Source organism: Dicentrarchus labrax, unplaced genomic scaffold (genome assembly GCF_905237075.1).
Source record: "Dicentrarchus labrax unplaced genomic scaffold, dlabrax2021, whole genome shotgun sequence".
NCBI lineage: Eukaryota > Metazoa > Chordata > Actinopteri > Moronidae > Dicentrarchus > Dicentrarchus labrax.
The window spans coordinates 18420832-18438062 of record NW_026136712.1 but is presented as its reverse complement, the minus strand read 5'-3'; positions in this window follow the sequence as shown (position 1 = coordinate 18438062).

The window sequence follows — 17231 nt, the reverse complement described above, 5'->3', positions numbered from 1 at the left end:
TCTTGTTCCCTCCATTCTTTGGTTATGAATGCTCTTGTTACGGACACAGTGTTTCAACCATGACAATGTTAACATCGGTCATTGTACTGTATCGCAGCCTTGGTGGTTGGGCAGGACTTGACCAAGGACACACAAAAGCAGGACGTTATCAGAAGGGTTGATGTCCTCCGGTTCATAACCTTGGCTCATATCCGCTGCTGCTTCCCACTAACTGAATTGGCACAGAAGCAGGGCTTTTCTGTGATGTGATGTATGTGCTGAAGTAGCAGCAGCAACAACAACATTACCATCAGTGGAGAAAATAACAAACACTAAAATTATTCTAAAACAATGTCTAGCATTATCTATCTTTCAACTGAGGGCATATTGTTTAGCCTATAAGCGTACTGAACATTATACTCTAAGAACTCATTCTGCAAAGCTTTTTGGTATTGCATTCCTGTTCTTGAGATTGGAAACGTATTAGTTAAATAATGTGCATGTAAAAGAATCCTTGTGACTATTTCTTCTTCAGGAATTTCTTTGTATGTATTTGGCAGCCTATTGGCAGTAAATTCCATTTTAATCCCAGGTTGCTTTAATTCAGTTTGGCATATGCTCTTCGACAAAGATCTTAATTCAGTGGAAAATCATTTAATTACTTTGGCTTTCCTGCTAATCCACCATCAGGAGTACAGTCTTGTCTTCCCTCAGTAAACCAAGAGTGAAGAGTTTGTGTTATTATTAGCCGGCGTTGGCAATCAATCTGAAGATCTCAGACTCTTCAGCGCTGGTCAAGGTCTTGGCCATACAGACAATTAGGAAGGAAAGCCTTGTGAAAGAGAGCTTGAGGCAGCTGTAAATCTTCACCACAGCCAAGTTTATGACAGTGGAGGATAATGCATGTCTAGAATGAGGGTGAGGGGATTAATTTGGCTGTTTCTTGTAACTCTGGGGGCTTAGACCATGCAGCCCTTACTCACCCCAACTCCCACTGCATGGCCTTGGGATTCTCCAGTCCTGATTGTAGCTGGAATGGAAGCTCCATTAATGGATGACTCATAGTTTGGCCTCACATGGAGCTTTCAGAAAGAATGGACCATCCTCAACTCATGAATGTAACACTCAACAAATGTTTAATTAGTTCAAGATGACTAAACCTGGCATTTATTCTGCAGGTTTTTGTCAAAATCAAGTCTTAAAGTCTTGTCACTTAGTTGAGAGGCCTTCCAGTGCAGAGGCTTAATAATTCAGTGTATGAATATGCAAGGCCAGCTCGTCACTGTCAAAACTTGTTGATATGAATGTTGACTTGAATAGTTTTGTTGTCAAGTCTTAAGCCAAGACAAAGCCTTTAGGGGAGTATCGTTTCAAGTAAGTGAAGTTTCGTAGCAGTCAAGTCCAAGTTAAGTCCACATTTTTGTGACTTGTGCCTGATAAGCCAAAGTCTCAAGTCTACAGCTCTGATCGTCCCTCTGTAATAGTAATAGTTTAAGCACATCCATGATTAGCATTGATGAGCACTGCTGACAAAAAAATCTCTTTTTAATGTGGTCTTTACCCCGTTGACTGTTTCCTTTCCTGCCTCAGTGCATGCGGTGCTACGTTTAGTTCCATCTCAAGGCCATTCTCTGTTACCATTGGCCAAGATGCCTCCCCCTCAATCCATACAGATGTCGATTCCCTCAATTGGCTAGACTCTTAGCGTTAAATATCACTCCCCACTGCTCTTGCCCTGAGGGTTAATGACACACCCTCAGAGGCCTTCTCTAGATTCTAGTCCAGCCACTGGCCCAAATTCATCCTCCCCATCCCACAGCTATCTCCATAGCAACAGGCATGTGTTTTGTGTACATACAGTGGTCAGGGAGTGGAAGGTGTTTTGGGGAAAGAGGAAATGAATCACCGTGGGGAAATACAGGTCATCATCCCTGCAGGGTCATAGGTGAACCGAGACTGGGGAAACCCACTGATCCCTTGTAAAACGACCCCCATTCTCAATTCACTCTCAACCACTCAGCCTATGCCCATCAGCTTCCTCTCTAGCTATGATTAGAAACCATAACCTCATGCTTCACTGTCACACTGTGTCTACATCCATTTTGCGAGGAGAGCTAAATGACCTGTTTGTCAGACTGAGACTTTGGCTACCCAACATACCCCTCAGCTCTGGGAGAGTAGGGACTTTGGGGTCTAATCACCTCTGCAGGCTGATTATAGAGGCCCCCATCTTCCTGTGACATGTTAATCAGGTTGGTGTTGTTGACTTACTTTTGACACAGCGATTTTGCGGCTTTGATGCCTCCTCGGCTCCAGGCCTGGTCAGGGTCACCACTGATGACTTCTTTGATGTTACCTCACAGGCTCCTCCACAGGGTGAATATGTCAGCATCAATAATGGTATTATGGGACAGTAATTGCTTAACACAGGGTCCTAATGGTAGTAGTGGTGTAACTGCATAGTATTCTGTTTTTATTTTGAATTGTAGGGTTGCCTCTTGATCTTCTGCTTTACGTATTATTCAGCCACATTACACTGGGGTTTTGCCAAGATTTTGCAGACAAATTGTCTTTTATCTCACAGTTTGGCATTTCTTTAACTCCTTCATTGATTTTGGGGGCACTGCGGCATTTTTTTGAAAAATGAGAGTCGGATCTGGAGATTTTAGATTAATTCCCTTCCCATTTTGTGGCTAAAGAACTACCAATGAGATCCGAGTTTCAACAGTAACCTAATAAATAAGGCCATTACAGCAATCAAAGTGAAGTATAAAATAGGTGGATTTTGGTTTGGAGAAACGTTGGGGCAGGAAGCCTTTCATTAAGGACACAAATGAATCTTTGGTATGGGAGACTTCTGCGCAGGCCAAGTGATCCCCAGACGATGGTAAATCAATCTGAATATCCGCTGGTGTCATCACACAGTTAATGGTTATGAAAGAGCCCTGTGAGAGAAAAAGTGAAACTTTTTCTTCCACTTTCCTCTTTTAGCCACAGTTGGACCTCTTTACTGTCTTCAGTCACCCTTTCAAAGAAGGAGGGATTTGATACAAGACACACATGGCATTGAGAAGGAAAAAAATACCTCTTACCATCTGTCATTTCTACTCTCATCTTGTCATAGGAATATTTATTATCTTTAACCATAAGCCCCCTTGCTCTAAACTCCTTGCCAGTGACCTCATCGACTGTTACAGGCCTGTCATGCAAATCATTGTTATACGGTGCAAAAATGGGAGCAATAACTCATCCTTACAAACTTAAAACAGCGCTCTTGTGTCATCCCATCCACTGCACACCTGAACTTCATTGATACCGGGATTGGGACTGGTGGAGGCAAATATTACATCCCTTTTTGAGATAAACCCTTTTCAAAGGAGATAATAAATTTGAATGGGGTCACAGGAGGATGACGTTAAGGATGAAAGAATTGAAAGTCTGACCAGTTACCTTCTCTGAAAAAGAATACTTTTCACCTGTACTTCACCACATACTTACTTTACTTGATATATATGGATTCATATTTTCAATTTAACAATGCCTGTCATAATATTGTACTTTGAATTACATTAATGCACAACTGTTTTTTATTAGCATTATAGGCTCTGGGGGACACCTGGATGCCTGGTTACATACAGTATATGCAGTTTTATGCTTCCACCATCTTAAGTGCTAGGACCGTTAGTGTCAAGGGACAAGGGACATACAGCAAAGAGATTGCTGTAGATTTTAGACAATAGTACCTAACTTTGTTTTTAACTCAAGCTTACGTACATAAATAAATTCGTTCCTGATTTTGGGGTGGGAGAACCCCCTCCCTATACAACCCCCTTGGGATGAACTGGTACATGGATAGTGAGCCAAGCCTTATCACCCAACATCAGTACCCAACCTCATTAATGCTCTTGTGGCTTAACGGGAGCAAATCCCTGCAACCAGGTCCCAAAATCTTGTAGAAAGCCTTCCCACCAAAGTGGAACTATGGGTGACATCAACAGCATTTAATTTAATATATATATATATTTAATATAGCCCATAGTTTTGGAATGTTTAGTAGTTACCTCATACTTTATTTAGGTATTCTCATACTTTAGGACCATTCAATCTTCTTATGTTTTATTTTTGTATAATAAAACACCCTACCTAGAAATCCCACCAATTAAGGGGAGTCAGTCTAGCTTTCACATTCTATCCTACTTTCTCTGCCCCCCTTCACCTTCACCTGTATTCCTCCCTCCATTTCTCCCTTCCTCTTCCTCTCTTTAAACCTTTGCAGTCTCTCTCTTCTCTTGTACCTGTCATGCATGTTAGGGTTCTCGAAGGGATGAGAGAAGAAGAAAGAGTCTGTAGGCTCAGAGCTTGAAAAGACTCAGGGAAGCAGAGGAGGGGAGGGGAGAGGAAGAGCAGGCGACCAGTAACTCCCTCTGAACATCTTAAACTTCTGGCTGGGCTTTCAAGTGCTGCTCCTCTCATATCCCCACCAATCTCTGCCAATCCCACAGGCCTGCCATGGACTCGGTGAACGGTGAAAAAATATTTTCCCTCCTCTCTCTCTTCTTTTAAACTTCCTCCATTCCTTTGTACCGGGCCTTTGTTCTCTCTTTACACTCGCCAGCCGTTGTACTAAAACTATCTTTATTCATTCTTCATTAAAAGATGTGATGTGTGTCCCAGTGAGTGTGTGATCGCGCATGAATACTCTTTTAAAGTGTGTTTTGTGCTTTCTACAATCTATCTGAGTCTGAATGTGCTTGTGTCAGTCATTTTTGCATTTTCCATTCCCCCTTTTCTGAACTAATTTTCAGGAAACTAGACTAGAAGAGGATGACTTCTGGTTGCCAGATATTTATGTCAGAGTATGAGCATGAGGCGGGTCCCAAACTGTGGATCAGCGGAGGTATTTATTCTTTCAGTCTGCCTGAACCACTACTACATGAAACATCTATTGGTTCTCCTCCTCTGGCCCTGGTTAAATTTCTGTTCATATTTTGAGATACATGTAGAAAAGAGCAGAGTAAATATAGGCTTGTTGCCCCAGTACAATGGTGTTGGGCAAAGAATTTTGCATTTGGAATATTGTATGGTATTTTGTATAGCATTTTGCCAAATTTTGTTTGTGTAATGATATCCTTGAATTTACCATACTGGCCCAAATGACTTGGCCACCTGTGTTGGTGTTGCGTATTCCCAACATCAGATATTCTTTGGGAAATGAGAGTCTATGTAACACCGGCTCACAGATAGTGTTGCATTATGGGTTTTTTGTAGCATCAATGTTGGTAGGCTAGTGAGTTTATTCAAGTCCGTTTATAGAATGTCTTTTAGAGTAGTGGGCTAAGTGTGTGATTAGCCCAGATAAAGCCAAAGGAGTTAATTATGAAACTAACCAGTGCACACTGTAATACTGTGATGCATAAACAGATTGAGAAAAGTTTTGACATTTAAGTAATAGTATTTCCAACAGTAATCAGTCTCCTTAGGAACCTTGCATATCAAGTATCAAGATTCACAACCAAATATTGTGCAAATACAACTACTAAACAAGACGGCTGCTGAAACAAGGGGAAACTTGCAAAACCCCAATAATGTACATCTACATTTCCATGCCCCCCCGGCAAATGCTGCCTCACACAATATGACTGTAGGTAATAAGAACTAAATCACATTTCAGAACAAACCTCATAGGGTATCATTATGACTGTATGTGCCCTCTGAGACACTAGGCGAGACAATTCTGATAGCCTGGGTGCCTATAAAACCTCCCTCACTGTTATTGGCTCCTCTCCTGATGGGGCCAGGGTCAGAGTTCAAGTGTTAAGGGACCACCACTGTCCCCACAGGGAATGTTGGGTAATGGAATGGGAGATTTAGGTCAAATGGAATGATTTGGGTGCAACCTCTGGCACTGGGTTAGATTCAAGCCACAGTGAAGGACTAATGCTCGATTTGGGACCACAAGCAGCAGCAATAATGGCCATTAAAAGTCCATCGAGCGACAAAGAGAGCTGTAAATCTAATCCCATATTGGGCCGTGCACATATGTTGGCTGTAATTCGGTTACACATAAATAATTTGATGTCTCTTTGTATTTTCTCAGCAATTATTCAACGTCATCACTTGTCTGAGAAACCTGATTTTAAAAGAAAACAAAAGATTAATCTATAGCTGTGCTCATAAATACCCAAGTTTAAACTAAACATTTAGCTCTGCCCCTTGAAATGTTTGTGTTTGCCTTATCTTGCATGAAAAATGGAATATAAGCCAAAGCTTATTCCAGCATCAAAGGTATGCTCACACTTTCTGTTCTTGCTTAGATCTGACAACATCAGCAGCATCACTGCAGTCAGTATGTTTTAATCCCAGCAGGGTAGACTGCAATCAAACGATGAAATGCTGTGTGTGTGTGTGTGTGTGTGTGTGTGTGTGTGTGTGTGTGTGTGTGTGTGTGTGTGTGTGTGCTTGTGTATTTGTGAATATGCTCGCGGACTGAACTCTTTTGAATGTCTGTGCAGATGTTTTTACATACAGTGGTAAAATCAGTATCAGATATGTATATTTCATGGGCAGAGTTTGAATGTTGCTCTATGTAACTTGATCTGTCTGAGTACATATTATGGCAACCTTGCAATATATAGCTCAATGGAGTCACACTTTGGAATTTAGACAGCTACTAGTCACTATTACTGAGCAACATCAAGTGAGTGAAAAGGTATTCTGGGAAATTATTTATTTTCCTGCCAAAAGTTGAATGAGAAGATTGATACCAGTGTGATATAAACTAAATATGAAGCTGGAGGACTGATGTGTACTTGAACTTGAACTTCTGGTTAATCTTCACTTTGATGAGCAAAAGAATAAACTCGACTAGCCTTTAGTTGTCCTTACTGGAATATATGAGTTTAATACAACACAAATCTGTTAACAGAGAAGATTTTGGCACATCATGTAATATTATATTAGTTCAGCTTTATACAGTATATCTCATGTCATACAGAAGAACACACAGTACCAGACAGGCAGCAGACAGTGGGTGTGTCACCTGGGAACGTAAGATCGACATCTTAACGTTACCCCCTGTGTCTGCTCAGTTATAGCACATGAGTGATGCTGTGTCAATGCACAAATTAAACATTATAAGATACAAATTCAAACATTAACTCATGATCATACATTTCTACCATTGTTAGCTTAATTTAGTAAGCTCTGGTTCAATTTCATGGTGCAGCACTTCCTGGAATCTCTCCTGGTTGCCAGGCAACCACATAATGATAGTCAGAAGTCATTGCACCTTGCCAAGAAACAACCCGTGGATCCTTTTTTTTTAACCTTTTAACCAAGGGTAGCTGTTTGCGTCTGGGTTTTATGTTCCACTAAGCTAACTGTCTCTTGTCTCCAGCTTCATATTTATCACACAGACATGAGAGTGGTATCAGTCTTGTCATCGAACTCTCAAAAGTGATTAAGCACATTTACCTTATTGTCTAACTATTCTTTTAAAACACTGACAGGCTAATATATAATGATATAAAAACAATGATAATCAAGGAATCTAAAGAAACAACTAAATGTCCCATCAGCAGTTAAATGAGTAAGAACATGTATGGCAGGTTAAAACAAAACACCTGGGTTTGTTAGATGAAGAGCTGGAGGTGAAGTGCAGTCTCAGGGGATTCCTTTCCAGCCTGGGGACAAACTGTGCAGTTCTGACTGAGCTGGGAATATCATTACAGCACCGGTATGCTGTAGCTATGTTGTATCCAAAGCTATTAATATTTTCTCCAAAATCGACTTTTTTAACATTCTTGACATTTAGATTGATACTCCTGCAGTTTAAGAAGCTAGACAACGGGTCTCAGAGGGAGTCATTTCAACCCCAAAATGACCTTGTAATCCCGCCCCAGTGGTGTTAAACAAAGCAGCTGTATGTTTGTATGCGAGCACACATTCACACACACACATATTGAACCACACTTGGATATGTATGGAGGTTTGAGTGTCTATGGCACTTGCTGTCTGACTGGCTTCACCTGTCACCTGTCAGTCTGTCTCTGCTCATGACGGGCCCCCCTCCCTGAACCTGCCAGCGTGGGGGCATGACAGGGGACAAAGCCGGAGTGACAGACAGTGACAGGGCGGTGATCCCTTCTGTACGCCACGGGCAGGGGGCTGCCTCTCCATGTGTCACCCTGAGTGACAGAGTGGAGTCCTGTGCCCGAGGTGGAATGATGCAGCTACTAGATAGAAGACTGGTCCGTGATGCAGTCTGTATCTCCATCTCACACACACATGCATACAAATGATTGTAGGAACAAATACACACACTTAAATGTACGCTCATATAGGCATGTACACATAAACACACATGTATCTGCAAACAGAGAGCCACACCTTTGTGCTCCTTGCGTATTCTTCCATTGAGAGTGGGGACCGGAGAACAATTTTGAAAGAGAAAATAATTTTGTACACCCGAATATATTCGTTTTACTGGCTCTGTTGAGGGTTGCTGAGCATATGATGGAAGTTGTAAATCAGATTTTATGTGTGATTGTAAATATATAGATAAAACAAGCTTTTATAAATACCACTTGATTGGATTTTAGATCCATCAGATTTGGATCTACCACATCAAAACACAAACAAATTCCACCCTCAGCTGTGTAAATTACATTGGCTTTTTCCATTGCTCTTTATTGCATACACAGAACACACCCACCCACATTGCAGGGCTGTTGCCTTTGCTGCATTCAAAATTGAATGGACTCTGAATGCCATTCAGATTAATGCTGAAGGTTATTAAATACAATATAAAGTGAAGAGGAAAGAAATGTGTACAATAAACTGCATGCTGTCTTTAAAAAAAGACACGTATCTTTACTCAGTTGCCACCATAAATATGTTTCGGCAACACCACCCTTAGCAACCATCTGCATGAAACCAGTTATTCTAAGATCAAGGCAATGATGTGTTTCCAGTAGCCCCAGTAGCCATGGTATATTGATATATCTTCACTATCTGGCCTAAGCCCCCCAGGCATCACTAAACCCAATCAGGCTTGCAATGAGTAGCGTCATCACTGGATGAGCTATTCCCCCCTTGAGACCCCGATGTCTGATCTCTGTGGGCTCAGGGTGCAGAGGAGGGGAAGCAGAATCCACATGAAGGGCTTCCTGGAAGGTCTGTGTTGTAGCAGGGTCATGAGGAAAACCCCATTATAACATCAGCGCCAATATTTATGCTAGGGAGTTCAAAAGAAGAATATTGTCATCCCTGCCTCCTAGCCACCAAAAGTTCAACTTCAAAGCTCTGAAAATGCATTTCTTCCTCTTTCCACCTTAATATTCTGTCTATTTATCTTCTTGGCCGTCTTCTTCTCTATTTCGTCTAAATTGCAAAAAAAAATGCATGTTATGGTAGACCAAAATCCATAGTACACAGGAGAGGGGCAAATGTGAAAGCATTGACAAAGTAGAAGTATTTACACCATAGTACACCATAAAAGAAAAAGGAAAAGGTTGATTCTCAACGGAAATCAAAACTTTAAGAACAAAGCCAACTTTTTTTTAATAAGCAAAGTAACAAGGCAATTAAAAGATAAGTTTACAGCACAATTAAATGGGTTCTTAAAAAGCCTCTCTAACTTGTTCTTTATCAGGTTTGCATTAATTGTGAGGCGCTTGCTGGATTAAAAGGTCAAAAGATATGGGTAAGGTCAAACCTGGCCTGGACTGGGTAGCGGTTGGTGGATTGAAGCAGCTAAATGTTGGGTGTATCCATTAGTACCTCCAGGAATCTGATTGGGACTGACAGGCTTGGCCTCTTCTGTATTGCTGAAGAAACGTACCGTAGCGTTGGAGGGAACAGACAGGCGAACACAGATAAGCATCTCAACCTGATCCAGACAATTAGCCTGTGTTTACTTCAGGAAGCTCACAGTGATAGATCAAAGAGACCTGGAGGCTGTATCAATGGCTCCGGAGGTTGTCTCCCTGTCTCTCTCGTTCATTCTCATTGACTCCTGCTCTCTCCCTCCCTTTCTCTGTCTCTACTAGTCAATTTAGCTGTGAATGACCTCAGGAGAACTCTGACCTGCAGCCTCAGGACATGCTCTCTCTTAGCCACTGTCTCACACCACCTAGCTACTCTCTCCCTCTATCGGTACTGCTTGTTTTCAAGGATTTATACAGTGATCTCATGTGTTTTGCTGGAAAAGTAGGTGGTTTAAAAGGTTGCATGGGATGAATTTCCTGCATTCATATAGGAAAAGGCATGCATGTGTGCCTCTGTGCGTGTGGTATAGTAAACGGCTCAGACAGGCTACATAAAAGGTTCTTTTCCTGCTAGGGGTTATCAGTACAGGGGACCCCAGTGGTTTGACATGAGCAGGCAGAAACAGAATGAGGGGTGCCGATGCTAGGTGGCTTATCTCCAGCCTTCCTGGTCCCAGAGGTCTGCAGAAAACCAGGCATCCCCCCTTTTCTGTGCTTACACAAGCTTGTACAGATGACACAGACTATCTCCACTATTCTCCGGTCCCATGTCTGCAGGAGCAATTTGACATTTAAGCATTTCCACTCGCAGACACCAACCCTACCCCCGCTTGCCCTTGCCCTCACACACATACAAACACATTACTAAAATTATTTTAGGTTTTTAAATAGTATTGAGTCCTAAAATCTGACATTTTAATTTGTCCTTAATTTGTAATTTATCCTTACATACTGTGTAGGGTTGCATCAATTTTAGTAAGTGATCTATCAATTTATCTAATTTATCAATTAATGTCATGTCTTTTCTTTTTTTAATTAATCAGTTAATTGTTGTCTATGGTTATGTTTTTTTTTTTTTTTTCAAATAATAGTCCAAATCCAAAGATATTCAGGGTACAACAATCTAAAACAACAACTCCTTATATTTAAAAAGCTGGAATTGAGAATGTTTGAACATCTTTGCTTTATAATTCAAATTATTAATCCATTACCAAAATTGTTTTGATACATTTTCTGTTGATTGACTTTATGATTGACTCTGTCAGCACCGCTAAAGGGATCTGACTGATTTGAATAATTTGTCACTAAATTAAACAAGTGAAGCTGAATGGAAACAGACCTGATTATCTGAATTACAGCGTGCTTCCTATTTTATCTGTTTCATGCATGGATGGTATTTCACACATTCTCCCCAAAGCACCTCCTGCCCAGCCCCGCCACTCCCACCCAGACATCTATACTACGTGCCCTCTAGCCTGCAGGCTACCGTAGTCAATAGTGAGCCCAAGAGACGGAGACAGCAGAGCCATAAAACTGAACCCACAGAACCCATAGCCGGACATTAAAAGGTTCCTCCTTCTATTCCATTCTGCCCTCTGTGATAAGTGTATTTGGGCAGTCACAGTGGCGAGTGGTGGAGGAAGCTTTGATTGTATAAACTTATGTTGTCTGCTTTATGGGCAGAATTGCTGACATAGCAAATGTGCTGAAATTAGATGATGGTAGCATGTTAGCTGTTTAACATTAAAACTGTGCTTGTCAAAGTTGATTCAGTATAACGTGGCAACATTTTAGGAATCCTGTCTGTCTACAGAGCAGTGGAAACCAGTACAATAACAATGGAGGTTAGATTGCTAGCTTACTAAATTACTCAAGATTTAGCCCCATAAATGTATGATCAATAGATACATTTACCCTTTGTGTTTTGGTACCATGCTGTAAACATGTTTATTTATGCTGTAAAGTTGGGCATTTTAATATGAGGGCTCATGGGGATTGACTCACTTCTGGAGCCTGCCCCAAGTGGCCATTTGAGGAACCGCAGTTTTTGGAACATCTGTGTTGGCTTCATTTGCCATGAAGGTTGCCGCTTGGTTTGGGCATTAGACATGCTCAGACCACACATTGTACAAACTAGTTTGTTGGAGGAATATTTTAAATTGTCATGCGTTTACTTATGTGTTAACCCTACGATTGGCTGACAGCCTATCTACTGTGTTTTCTTGGTAACCAAACAACCATGACCCTGAATACAGATCAGGCATTACAGATAATAACCAGCTTTTGACCACTGGAAAATGCCCCAGTACTCCCCTTTAGAACTAAATCCATGTTGAGATATGATCAAAGGCTAGCAGCTTTTGAGGCTGTAGGCTGCATCTGACCAACAGAAAACCCAGATTTCCCATGTTCCCCCATCTGTTCCTGTCCGGACAATAGTTTCCTCCTGGAAACTCTTCACTTCTCACCTCACGCCCAGTTTTGTGGCTGTACTAACATCACATTCCACCTTGTTCACATTCCCCATGCTACTTCCTGAAGAAATGGGGGGAAAATGGAGAAGGAAGGGTCGACATAAATCTAGGTCAGCTCTCAGCCCAATTTCTGCAGCTAAGTGAGTTATTTGTGAGTGCAGCTGAATCATTTATTATAATGGGAGGTTGGTGCGCAAAAGGTAAGGTTTGGATATTGTCTGACAGAGCTGTGAATGTGAGGAGATGGAGCTGGGAAAAATTACAATGAAAGCCTTGTCCCCCTTTTTCTTTGATTTGTTCCTTTCCTGGATTAAATGGGATAATTTCTACAGGCCAAATATTCTATCCATACCTAAAAGTAGTGCATAAAACAATTATTCTGATTTTAACTGTAATGAAAGATTGAGAGAAGTGTTATTGTGTGAAATATAAGATGATCATGCATGATATTCAATGTATACAAGTTATTTGATAAGCCACAAGGCAGAAAGCAGAAATTGAAAGGACCTAAAATGGTTTGTAAATCTTTTTTTTTTGCAGGCTACACCTAACAAAGGCCAGCCTACCCCATTCTTTATACTGTAAATATTGGTCTATGTTAAAAAATAACTGATAGACCTCATGGTCAAGACTGTTTGTTTTTGTTTGGAACGGGGTCAACCATCACATCATTGCCCCATCTGATCAGAAGCATGAGGCTGTCAAGTATAATTTCCCATCCAGCACACCCTGACTTGACATGACCCACACCACAACCATGAGTGTTAACAAAGGTTGACTCAGAGGATAGACTGGTACCCTGGGGTCTTCAGGTCTCTGGCTTTAGGTGAAACAAGTGGCGCAGTCTTGATGACCCCTTAAGCAAACGCCAGTGGGGTCAATAAGGGGTTAAAGCCCAGGCCAAAGAAAGGCCAAAGAACAGTGAGGGTTTGCTTAGTCCAGCCTGAACACCTCTGCCTCCCTGCGAACCCTCAGTCAAAGGCAACCAGATGTATCAGGCTTCAAAGCATCTCTAGAGCACAGGGTCAGCCCTGGGGTCTATGTAGAGGTGGGGGTGAAACCCGATCTTTTAATTTATCTTCATCTGTTGCCGCCCATAGCTTCAGTATTCAAAGGGAGAGGCAGTGGACGAAATGCTGTGCTACTTGAACCTGCACAGTCGCCATCTCTCTGACAAGTGCAAACAAAGTACACAAACATCCCTCCAACCATTTTGATGGCAGGGCTGTCAGAAGTCTGGCATTCTGGCTGCGTGGTCAAGGGGCCTACACACCCCAAAAGTGAGGGCTCCCTCCAAATCTCTGACAGTGATGAGAAATGCGTCCCTGTTCGCTGGCTGACCCTAGAGCAGCCCCGGCCAGCAGGCACTGCATCCCCCCCAACGGCTGCACTCTCAATCATGTGCTACACGTCAGACAGAGCCGGTCTCCCGTTGAGACGCCATTACCTGATGAGGAGTGGCACTAATCAGCCTGATAACTGGTCATTCCTGTCCAATTAGTCTGAACATTACCTGGCTTAACTGACCCAGGCTGCACGCTCAGCTCACAAGTAAAGCCACTGAGAAATGTGCACCACGTGGATCATATGATAGTGTCAACTCTTGTGTTAATCCACTGCAGGGCAAAGAGGGGGCAAAACGAAATCCTCTGCACAAAAACAGGGAGTTAGAATCACCCATCATAATCAATGTTTGTCCCAGCTTGAACCCTTTAGAGGTAGATGAAGGAAATAGCTAAATTCTGAGGGAGAATGGTGGTCAAGTTTAGTTATATTTTTAAATCTTTGTATAAATAATGTTCATTTTGAGGACTGCGCCTGTGTTCACACTCCCTTTGTGCACCTAAATCTCTGTTGTCATTAATAATTTCTGGCTGTCTTTATTTCCCCACGTTTGCCTGTCAATGACTTTAAAGGTTTTTGGCTAATAAGTCTCATCTCACTTCATTAACTTCTGGCTTGGGGGTCTATTCAAGCTGAGATGATATATTACCCGGCGACACACACACAAATGGGCATGTGTATGCAGGAGTTTGCACACGCACATTTTCTTCCCCCCTCACACATTTGCACACACATACACACACTCTCCTGGGTAGCCTGAGGTGCAGTGGTCGGCTCGTATGAGTGCAAGAAGACACACACAGGAAGAGTATGAGGGCCTGGGTAATGTGCAGTAATGGTGGTAATTGATGCTGGTACTCTAGGAGTTCTTTTCAAGCTCTGCCTGTGGTTTGCTGCTTCTCTCGTTACAAGCTGTGGGCCCCGCCTACAGCTACAACACAGTATGGCTTCACGCTCACGGCTAGCCCTCGTATCACTCACATTTAAATCAAGTTCAACAGTTTCACCTGATGTGCCTCAAAATTAAGCTGAAAGTCATTACCGGCAGCACAATCTGTTAGGAGTTTGGGAAAGCTGCCTAGAATGACTGAAGCGGTGTATTGCATTAGCAGGGTCCCTGCAGGGTACAATGAGCTTCCCTTGTATTGTTTGTGTTTTTAGGCACCGGTTGTTATTGTTTGTCTTTTATCACCTTTTATGACTCGGAGCCTTTTTTCCTTTGGAGGCATGGGATGTTGTTTACCGCAGTAATCTGTAATCAGCAAACTAGATCTCCATTAAACCCACTTGTTTCCTCGATGAATGTGGCAGGGGAAATGGAGCTGTGGTTAATGCATGGGTTGTTTTGCCTCTGAGAGAGAGGCTGTGTTTGTGATTTTTGGTCTTGCTGCAGTAAGGGAGGTATCTAGAAACTGACAAGATGGAAGTTTCAGTGGACACTCAGCTCATTAGATCCAAATATAAGGGCGAGTGCCAGAATGGCACGACTCATTAGTTTACTTAATGACGAGTTATAGCCAGTGTGAGTGTGTGTGTCCGTTCGCATCAGCCACATTGTTTGATCTAAACAATGGGTATTAAGTGATATGACAGCCAATTAAGCGGCGTGGTGAGAGATTCCTCGCAAACCTTATTTCCCCATTAGCAACATTAATGTGCGGTTTTATTATGGAACAAGTTATAATCAAAGAAACAACAGCAACATATTCTGCAAAACAACCTCAACCACCAGCACTGTGGGATACAGGATAATTCTACGTATTTGAGACCAATTTTATAATGGGTGCAAGTTGGTCAACTTTTATGGATTCAGTCTCCATACAGCAGGCTCCCATTCTGCAGCCTTTTTCTCCCTATCATTACAGCAGTTTCAAAAATTGTATAGACGTTCTGTCTGATGCGCTCACCTAAAATAGGGTCAAAGATTTTAGGATGCATTATATAAGTCATATCCTCCTGTAAAGGCTATTGTATTGTTAGACTAATTTGGCGACTTCTGGCCCACTGGAAACCCCAGGAGCCTGAGTGGCAGCTGAGCTCAGTCAGGACATTGTTTCCTGAAGGAAATATGGCCTTGCCAAAATTCTTGAGATGCTCCAGTTGCATTTATATGATTTGCTACGGAATATGAAATATGAAACTGTCATTGAAGACAGCTTTATAATGCCAGTTGTAAACATAATCTGGGACTCGGTGTAGGCTAAATGAGTACTACCACTTCCCATAGTTGCATAAAGTGGCAATGAAGTTTTGGGAACATTTGGAGCGCCAATGTTTTTTGTCTGCACATACGAAACAATACACATGGCATGAGTAGTTTCCAAAGTGATTCGGTCAGATTTTTTAAATTACTGATCTGTCAGCAACAACAGTAAACCACAAAACTCAACAAATTTTACTGTTGGAAAATGTTTTCAGGTCAATACTAAAATTAGTCCGCAAACCACTTTAAGATAAAGCAATAAAGCGTCCGATACAGTTTCAAAGGTTATAATTCTGTTAAGTTTACACTTGAAGATGAAGAAAGGAAACTTTTCCTTTTTTTACGAGCCTCTAAAATGACACAGTAAAAGCTGTTTTTATTTATTGCATTCTTTGGCTGTAAATTAACTCCCCTCACTCAGACTTTATGTTTGCAGAAGTGAATTGGCTTTGGCCTTGTGCTGCATGCAGTTTTACTGCGATTTGTAAATATTAAAGTGTTCTTTTACAGGCTAAGTGGGTTCAAATGTGCCAAAAGCTCCCTCAATGGGCTTCGCAAGGGCCTCATTCTCCTCTCCTCTTCAGTCGCTTTGAAGATCAGAGTGTAGAGTGTTAGTCTGTTATTAGTATGTCTAAAAAAAGTACCTAACCTTCATGGTGTGTATGTGTGTGTGAGTGACTGCGTAATTCTCTGTGTGTACATGCATGTGTGCCATTGCTTCAAGAAATCTGAGAAATCCTTTCAAGTAGGAGGGGAAAATGTGATTTTTACAAGGGGAGGAGAGAGAGTTCCCCGCCTCCTTCACCTACATTCTCATCGTCCCAAGGGGAAAGGATAGAAAAGAAGACTGCGGGGAGTCTGGGGTAAAATTCTCATGTTTTTGCAACATTTACATACAGAATATGCTCGTGCAAATAGTTGCTTTTGCTAAGGTTTGCTGGGTTATTCGCTGTAGCAGTTGTGAAAATATCCAGCCAGTCACTGTGCATCTTAAAACGTGAAAGGACAGAGGGATGGCCCTGCGCCTGAATGAGATTAATTTACCAAAGATTTATAGGCCAACACTGAAACCAAAACGAAGAATGCAGCCTCCACCTACTCCCACTGTTCTCTCCATGGCTGGTTCACATCTAAAGACTCAAGGTTTTGCCGAGAAAGCCAGTGGTTCATAACTAATTTGAGCCCAATCCTTGTGCATCTGGTTAGTGTGAAATGCTGATGGCATGAAGGGTAACAAAACAAGGTTTTGTAAGAATATCTTGAGTGTCTTGGGGGATTCTGGGAGAGAGGTGTGGTGCATTTGAGAGAAATGTGGAAAATGATTGTAAACGCAGAAATTCCACTTAGGGGCTCGGTGAGGCTCTACTAGGCAGACCACTGTTTAAGGGGACTTGATGATATATGTGCTGCAGCTAGGGCCATTGTGTGAGGCCTCTTGCATCAAGGCTTGTTGGCCCCGTAGAG